This window comes from Anolis sagrei, chromosome 1, assembly GCF_037176765.1.
Source record: "Anolis sagrei isolate rAnoSag1 chromosome 1, rAnoSag1.mat, whole genome shotgun sequence".
NCBI classification, from domain to species: domain Eukaryota; kingdom Metazoa; phylum Chordata; class Lepidosauria; order Squamata; family Dactyloidae; genus Anolis; species Anolis sagrei.
In genome coordinates this window covers 268,912,252-268,922,103 of record NC_090021.1, presented here as the reverse complement: position 1 = coordinate 268,922,103, position 9,852 = coordinate 268,912,252, and positions in this window count along the sequence as shown.

The following is a 9,852-nucleotide window of genomic DNA, read 5'->3' as shown; positions in this document are numbered from 1 at the left end:
TGTTCAGACTAAAGCATTTAAGGTTAGACTGCAACAAATTGGGACAAGAGATGTGTTGTTAAGAACACATTTCTAGTTATAACTAAAGGAACAGGATGCACTTTGGCATTTCTTTAAAATATTAGGGAATATCCATTGTATTGTATAGTTATTTTGATCACTATGACCTTTGCAATGGAAAATATTTAGGGTAAAATTAAACAGATCGATATAATATTTTCATTTTGAGGAAACTGTAAAATCATCCAATTCTAAGAAACATTTTTACTTGCTTTTAAAATTTGAATTCTGGTACCAATGTAGTTTTATGGAGGCCCTCAGGGCAGCTTGCAAGCTAAATGAATAGGCAGTTAGTCAGAAGAGAATTATCTTTGCCTGGAAGCTATCACTTCTCCTATTTATCCTCTGCCTTTAACAAAATTTCAGTATACATGCATGCACATACAGGTTTCAATATGGGATAAGCCCTACCATAGATATAGCAGGGCATTGTTTGACAAGAAAAGCGGATATGACTGTGATTTCAAGAGGTAAAGACTTTTGACTCATAATAGATTAGTGGGATATTCACCTTGAATGTTCCAGTTTAGAGAAATTACTGTTTTGATGTGGTTCTAACTGCACTGAACTACAGTTCTACACTGGCCATATAATTCAAACTATATTATGTAGTCAGTGTAGAAGCAGCCTTGGACTGCAACTGCCCTGTTGGTTGGTGGATTCTGGGAGCTGTAGTATGAAAAGTAACTTTCTGGGCACTGGAATCTAATTAAAAGTTCTCTCAAGCTTTGATAACTAAGAAGTTAGCAATTTTAACAAATCTTCCCTGAAATCAGCTCTCTGCCTAACTCTATTCTCCTGAAGTAATTACTGTTTGAAAAATTGAACTCTCACCTCTGCCATTGGGAGTCAAGCTCTCAAAAGTAGTATGTGGGATTGTTGGAGGATTTGTGTGCAATCTGGAAGAAGAATCCTTCCACACTTTCCTTTACAAGTTAAGACAACAAATGTCTAATGTTAGGAATCCAAATCTGCCATATCACTTACTGTTTGTCCACAGACTTTTCAAGCAAATTATTTTGGAATTGGGTGCAATCAGATGGATTGAGTCAAGAAAACAAACCATGGTCCTGAGTTTACAAACTCTGAGCAGGGCCGATAATGACTGGGGCTCTTGGGGCTCTCTCATTCACTCAGAACCAAGGTCTCCACAAGACAATATTGGCTCGATGGCAAATAATAACAGTCACAAACAGATGGGAGTAGTTTTTAATTCTTAAAGTGGTGTATACCTTTATGTTTCCTTATAGGCTCTTAAATTATACAGGTTGAGAATCCCCTATCCAAAATGCTTGGGACTAGAACCATTTTGGATTTGGGATTTCTTTTTCAGATTTTGGAATACTTGTATTTACATATGTGCACATCCTGAGATATCTTGAAGATGGGACCCAAGTTTAAACTCAACATTTACTGATGTTTCATATAAACATTATACACATAGACTTAAGATCATTTTATACACAATGTTTTAATGCTAAGCTTTGTGTACACTGAACCATCAAAAACAAAGGTAGCATTATCTCAATCAGCCATGTGAACCATTTTTGATTCTGGAGGATTTTGGAAATCTCAGTGGAAGGCAAAGGCAAACTCCAACTGGACAAATATTGCCAAAAAATCCTATGCTAGGGTTACATTAGGGTTGTCATAAATAAAAAAAATGACTTGAAGGCACATAATAACAACACACACAGTAAATACATGAACATATGCTTTCCTTAGGTAACAAAATGTATCTGAACACACCAGCCTCTTCAAAAGATACTTCTGAGAACAGCTTTAAATCACATGTTGACATTCTAGTCCAAATTTCCCCATTAACAATACCTAGACAACTGTTACTAACACTATTTAAATGCAAAAACCCAAGTATCAGTAGCACAGTTAACAAGCCTGGTGCAGTCTTTTCTAGATTTATAGAAATACAGAGTCACTGTGGACAATCTTCTTTTATTATGAATTGGAACAAGCCACATGTGACTTGTGTAACTCAGCCAGTTGTCCTCAATGGAGACTTTTAAAAGACTTGGCACATGTATGTTCAGTTTCCAAACTTCCTCCCCTTTCTCTGCTGTTTCGTCTCTTCTGTTCCTGCTGCCTTCTGCTGCTGTAGCCATTTAAATATTGTACAAGAAATGTCAAGCTTAATCTGCTTCAGTCATGCTCTGGAAATATGTTTTGAAGGAATAGTTTTATTCTGTCTGTATGGTTTCATGTGACTAAACCACCACCACCCCCCAGCCCCATGATCATCCCATTTAAAATGCCTGCTTTGTCATATTGACCTCCTGTTTATATAGTTCAGCGTCTACTGTAATATCGGCTGGTGAGAAGGGAAGAGCCAGTTTTCACTTCTATAACTGCACACTCCACTGAATTTGTAAACTGGGCCTGTTTTTCTCTCTGCATTTAGGACACCCAGACCCAGCTCTTCATGTTGTCAATGCCATATCGCCTGTTGCATCTGCCTTAAGATAACTAAAATAATCAGTGGATTTTAGAAAAGGCATGTAAAAGTTCTCTGAATCCCAGGCCTTCAGCATGATGGAGATACAAAGTAATCACCATCATACATACTTTCTGGACTGGATAACATGTATTTGGATCCAAAGGTAAAAGAAGAAACGGGCCTTTACATGTTTGTTGATCGTTCTTGTTTTTCTTTCCTTTTGAGGGCTTTTATGATTGTCTTGTTTTATAAAAAGTCTTGGCTTTTATAATTATTATTATTTTATTATTAACTGCATTTCTATACTGCTTTTCTCACCCCTGGGGGGGACTTGATTGGGCTTTTTCAGAAGCTGTGCATTGGAATATTATTGTAACTACTCCCAGCAGATACTAAGAGTCCATTGTATACTACTGTAATTTTATCAAAGCAGCACATAATAGCACCACATGGTCATTTAAACTAAAATACTTTAAAATACATTTAAAAACCATAGAAAATATCAATTTCATTCTATATATGTTCAGGGATGGTGTATATATCATTTCTTTCTTCATTCCAGTGGAGAGGTAGGATAGTAAACACATGAATACTTAGAACACCTCTTCACATGGGACTAAAATCGGTAACATGCAACAATGCTGCCGCAACAATGTGATGTGGCAGCAAAAAAAGCCAATGGGATTTTGGCCTGCATCAATAGGAGTATAGTGTCTAGATTCAGGGAAATCATGCTACCCCTCTATTCAGCCTTGGTTAGACCACACCTGGAATATTGTGTCCAATTCTGGGCACCACAATTGAAGAGAGATATTGACAAGCTGGAATGTGTCCAGAGAAGGGTGACTAAAATGATAAAGGGTCTGGAGAACAAGCCCTATGAAGAGTGGCTTAAAGAGCTGGGCATGTTTAGCCTGAAGAACAGAAGGCTGAGAGGAGCCATGTATAAATATGTGAGAGGAAGTCATAGGGAGGAGGGAGCAAGCTTGTTTTCTGCTGCCCTGGAGACTATGATGTGGAACAATTACTTCTGCTGCCCTGGAGATTAGGATGTGGAACAATGAGATTCCATCTGAACATTAGGAAGAACTTCCTGGCTGTGAGAGCCATTCAGCAGTGGAACTTTCTGCCCTGGAGTGTGGTGGAGGCTCCTTTTTTGGAAGCTTTTAAACAGAAGCTGGATGACCATCTGTTCAGGGTGCTTTGAACGTGATTTTCCTACTTCTTGGCAGAGGGTTGGACTGGATAGCCCATGAGGTCTCTTCCAACTCTATGATTCTATGCACCAGTTTAGCCCAGATCACCCACAGAGCCCACTGGGTTCCACCAAATGATGCCAGTGTGGCTCTGTGGGTTCCAAAGGGCATGAGCAACAAGACTGAGAGCAGAAGAAATTAACTACCACCAGAAAGAGGCTTCCCTAAAAATCAATGAGATTGACCAGGAATTAACATTTCTGTGTGCAAGTATATATATGTATGTATACTGTTCTGCCCCCACGCTATCTTAACTACTTGGAAGGAGAACTGGCTGTGCAGAGAACAGTCTTTGAGAGATAGACACAGTTGAACTGAGGCTCTTGAATCTTTATTTCATCTTATTGTCTCTTTCTTTTATGGTGTTCACCTGTCTCTAAGATGACTGGACTTGAATACAGCTTGAATACAGCTCTGATTGGATGTTAACATGGCTCCGACGTGACTCTGATCTGTGACATGCTGGTTTGTAGATCGTCCGGCCCTCCTCTCTGTTCACTTTCCAGTCAAGAATGGGTGATTTTTCAACGAAGCAAAAGTGCCTTGCCTGAAGCTCTGACCCTGAGGGGATTCTTAAAAGGGCTCAAATGCAAAGAGGCTGTCTAGACTGACCCCCCTGAAATTGTACATAAAATAGTTATCCCCCCTAACTGAAAAGGGCTTAAATAGGGGGAAATAGTGAGGGTCATTGCAGGGGCATGACAGTATACTATTAAGATTTATTAGCCAAAAACAAAATTTGATGTTATTCAAAATTCTCCTTTTTATTAGCAACTGTTTTGAAGAAAACAGAGTACTGGAAATGCAGGTGCTCCATCCTGTTCAATGACATTCCAGTTAAACCCTAATTCGCAATTTAAGTAAAATGTGAACTAAATTAATGGATACTATTTCTCTTACATGCCCTTTTCATTGGGTGCTCCTTTTCTAGTTCCTCTCTTTTCTTATTTATAGATCTCTACATCTCTCATATTTTCCATTAAGTTCCTAACCATCTGTACAAGGCCTGTTTTGATGCCTTGAAATGATGCCATTTGCTTAGGAAATGGTGGAATCAAAATCTAAAATCTTGCATATTTAATAAATATAGTAATAAAATAAACAGGGGGTAATTTAGGGATGAAATGGATGACATCATCGTTCAAGTGGCCAAACATAACATCCACCCTTAAAATATTTCCAGACATTGATCCAATCCACTTTTTAAAATCAGAAGAGCAGTATTCCTATTACTTTGCAAAATAAGACATTTCATCTCTAAATATTTTTGATTCCTTGGAGGAGTTTCTGAGATTCATTCGGGATTCTTTTTTCTATTTTATTCACATTATCCAATATCTTCTAGAATGCCCCAGAGTTTAAAAATACATAATTACTCTTCCTACTTCATGTTAACACCCTTCATAGAAGGATGACTCCCTCTTAGTAATCTCAAAGCTAAACCATATAAATCTATAACTTTATCTTTCTCATTTGTCAAAACTTACACTTCTATTGTAATGTGATACATCCCTGCTGACACTGTTTCCCCCAAATACAAAATGATATGTAAAAAGTACCACCCACACCCTTCAAAACACGCCACCATCACCTTTGAGTTGTTTATTAGTGTAATGAGCTGCTGAATTTAGACAGAGAACATAGAGTCTTGTTCTTCTTGTTCATCCATGGTTAGTGCAAAGCGGTTTAAGTAAATGAAGAATCCAGCCCTTATTGGTAGGATGTAAGGTAATAGATATAGCATTTGTAATTTGTTTATTTATTTGATTTATATCCTAGTATCTTCCTCTGCAGATTGAGATTTGATATTGCTTGCAATACAATTAAAACAGATTCCTATAAAATGCAATACATGTTAAAATATATTTTAAATTATTTATTCTATTCAAAATCAATTAAAATAATTTTAAATGCTGCTCTGTTAATAAATAAGCAGTAAAATATAGTCAAAGTAAGAGGAAGTCATAAGGAGGAGGGAGCAAGCTTGCTTTCTGCTGCCCTGGAGACTAGGACGCAGAACAATGACTTCAAACCACAAGAAAGGAGATTCCATCTGAACATTAGGAAGAACTTCCTGACTGTGAGAGCTGTTCAGCAGTGGAACTCTCTGCCTCAGAGTGTGGTGAAGGCTCATTCTTTTGAGGCTTTTAAACAGAGACTGATGGCCATCTTTTGGGGTTTTTTATTTATCATGTCAGGAGCAACCAGACATTTGTATTACATTTTTAACAAAACAAACAAACAAAGAGACAAAACAAAGTTTGCAAGCTTGGTAGTTGATTAAATGTCCTTTGACCAGTAGCTGGCCACTTGGAGTGCTTCTGGTGTTGCTGCAAGGTCCTCCATTGTGCATGTGGCAGGGCTCAGGTTGCATTGCAGCAGGTGGTCTGTAGTTTGCTCTTCTCCACACTCGCATGTCGTGGATTCCTCTTTGTACCCCCATTTCTTAAGATTCGCTCTGCATCTCATGGTGCCAGAGTGCAGTCTGTTCAGCGCCTTCCAAGTAACCCAGGATGTGTGCCCAGGAGGGAGTCCCTCATTTGGTATCAGTCATTGATTGAGGTTCTGGGTTTGAGTCTGCCACTTTTGGACTCTCACTTGCTGGGGTGTTCTAGCGAGTGTCTCTGTAGATCTTAGAAAACTATTTCTTGATTTAAGTCATTGATGTGCTGGCTGATACCCAAACAAGGGATGAGCTGGAGATGTCACTGCCTTGGTCCTTTCACTATTGGCTGCTACTTCCCGGTGGATGTCAGGTGGTGCAATACTGGCTAGACAGTGTAATTTCTCCAGTGGTGTAGGGTGCAGACACCCCGTGATAATGCGGCATGTCTCATTAAGAGCCACATCCACTGTTTTAGCATGGTGAGATGTGTTCCACACTGGGCATGTATACTCATCAGCAGAGTAGCATAGCACAAGGGCAGATGTCTTCACTGTGTCTGGTTGTGATCCCCAGGTTGCAGTTTTTAAAGTGTGAATTTTCCTGATGATTTTAAGGCCAGTTGACAAGCGACTTATTCCTTAATTCCCCTCGTAGAAATATGTTGAAATGTCCAATTTTCTTTTCAGAAATGTCTAATTTAACATGTGATGGTAATTCCTTCTCACCCGTTTGTAAATATAACGATCATGTCACTATGGAAGCAGGAGCCGAGCTTTACCATTTGGGACTGAGGAGGTATAGCAAACATTCAAAGATATTCAAAACATTCAGGAGAAAAACATAGCAAAGCATGCAAATCCTGCATTTGTCTTTGAGCTCTCTCTTTCAACTTTCCCCCAGTTCCTGTGTTATCTCTCTTCTTGTAAAAGTCCTTTTGAAGGCTTACCTACTATTTTCTTAGTTGTTTCTCGGAAACTCCTGCTGTGCTGTTAGGCTTTTGTTTTGCCTATCAAAAGGCTAGCAGTGTAAGAAAACCCCCTTTATAAATGTCAGTTTTTCGGGCTCTATGTTGAATTCATAAGATTATGAAGAGAGAAGTTTTTTAAAAAAACGAAAACAGGGTAGGGACAGTGGGGAAAACAAGTCTTTATTGTGTGATGTCAAATCAAACAGATAAATCCTACAGAAAGGGGAGGAGTAGGGAAATCATCCATTTAATTTCCAAACAGGACTTTGCAAAGCTTAAGGGAAAACTAACTATCCCAAATGATTTACATCCTGAAGTCCTTTGTCTTAAACTTTCCATATGAGGATGCCCCTGTTTGTTTGTTTTTTGCTCCCCTGGTCAAGATAGTTTGGAAAATGTTTGTTTTCATTAATGTAAGGCCCCAATGTAGAACTTTATTTCCCTCTTTTGTCATGCTACTGTTTCAAGGATAATAAGCTGATTTTGTGTGGTCACTGGGTGTGCTTTAGGTGCCCTTTGCTTACCAGTGACAGACTAGATTACTTTATAATTTATACTTTATGTTTTCATCTGCCAGCAACTAATATAGTCTATCATGCATCAGGAAATTCTCCCACACAAAGAAAAAAAGCTTTTAAAAAAGCTGTTTTATTTATTTATTTAAGACATTTATATGCCGCCCTTCTCACCCCGAAGGGACTTAGAGCGGCTTACAAGTAAAAAGTAAATACAATATATTATTATTGTCATAGCACAATATTAATATTATATATTACATTGTACTATGACATTATACTGTTTTAATTTATAATTCAGAGGAGGAGATCTGTGCTTATTTGCACATGCACAGTTACATGCCAAACTAGGAAAGGGGGCAGTACTGGGTAATTCTGGATGGTAAATGATATATGCTGCATGTGATAAAGTATTATTGCAAACAAAGACTGCAATGCCAGGAAGAATATGAAGGCGCAAAAGGAAGAGAGCAGTCATGATTGCATAGTACTTATGAAGGGGGAGAGGAGTCAACATGGATTTATCAAAAACAAGTCATGCCAGACTAATGTGATCTCTTTTTTCGATAGATGCAGGGAATGCCGTGGATGTAGCGTACCTGGATTTCAGTAAGGCCTTTAACAAGGAGGGCGACTCAAATGATCAAAGGTCTGGAGAACAAGCCCTATGAGGAGCGGCTTAAGGAGCTGGGCATGTTTAGCCTGAAGAAGAGAAAGCTGAGAGGAGATATGATAGCCATGTATAAATATGTGAAAGGAAGCCACAGGGAGGAGGGAGCAAGCTTGTTTTCTGCTTCCCTGGAGACTAGGACGCGAAACAATGCCTTCAAACTACAAGAAAGGAGATTCCATCTGAACATGAGGAAGAACTTCCTGACTGTGAGAGCCATTCAGCAGTGGAACTCTCTGCCCCGGAGTGTGGTGGAGGCTCCTTCTTTGGAAGCTTTTAAACAGAGGCTGGATGCCCATCTGTCAGGGGTGATTTGAATGCAATATTCCTGCTTCTTGGCAGGGGGTTGGACTGGATGGCCCATGAGGTCTCTTCCAACTCTTTGATTCTATGATTCTATGAAAAAAATGCAATTTTACTCAGAGGAGAGCCTAGTATGATAAAAGTCCCGAGAAAGTCAGGTGTCTATGCTACTAAATTTCTATCAGGATGTCTGCAAAGCTCTTTGCTATTTTCAAAGCCAACACACTAGCTTCCCCAACTGTAGCATTTTTTTAGCATCCAAACAGTGCCACCCTTAGTAGTATCCTTCTTCAAGATGCATACTTGAATCAATTTTATTTCATATGTAGCTATGGGACTTTTCAGATCCCCTACAAACCTATACTAATGCCATTTGCCCAATTATGCATTCATCCATGGCACTGGGGCCATTTCGACTTCTGCATTTTTCTGCAGTTTCATAATTCTGTGCTTGGACTTGGAAAAACATATCCTGCACTTGCCTTTGTGAACCGTGTGGTCCTCAGCTGTGAAAACAAAAGTCCAACAGAGCTAGTATTCCACCCTAAAAGTAAAGTTTTTCATTCAAAGGCAGAAGATTCAATATGTGCTTCTTTTTGTTAAATTGATAAGGAATATAATCCCTTGAGAATTTACAATATAAACCTATGCATGTCCACTTATAAGTACTGTTAAATTCAGTGGTATATACTATCCAGTAAGCTCTCTTTATTTGACTTGATTTTCTTTGAAAAGGCCACTATTGCAACACATTCAGGTTACTAGTACGTTATGAGGTAAATAAACTGCAAAGGTTATTGCTGAACCAAGATTTAAAACAATCAAAACCGAAAGGAAGATGGAGTTCCAAATAATTCTTGAGAAGTCTATGTTTTAAGCTAATAAACACTCGTTTTAGCTGCTACTGTCTATTGGACTTCTCTAGTTTTAAAGAGTATGTATCTCTCTGTTAAAATTCCAGACACAATTCAAAAGAGAACATTGGCAGCTAAATGAAATCCTAAGCAATCTGGCTAAGTTTCAAAACTATTTTTCCTTTGCTGTTTAAAAACAAAATCTACAGCAGAACAGAAAGTTGGGCTGAAATCATTTCTTTCAGTGTTTCAAACCCCGGGAAGAATCTTTTATTCTTCCCTTGAGCCATAAATCTATTCCAGATTCTTATTAAATATTTTAGGGGGGCTTTTTTGTAAGCTGGAAAACTCCAAAGAGTTGTTAAAAGAGGAATGGAAAATATATAAAT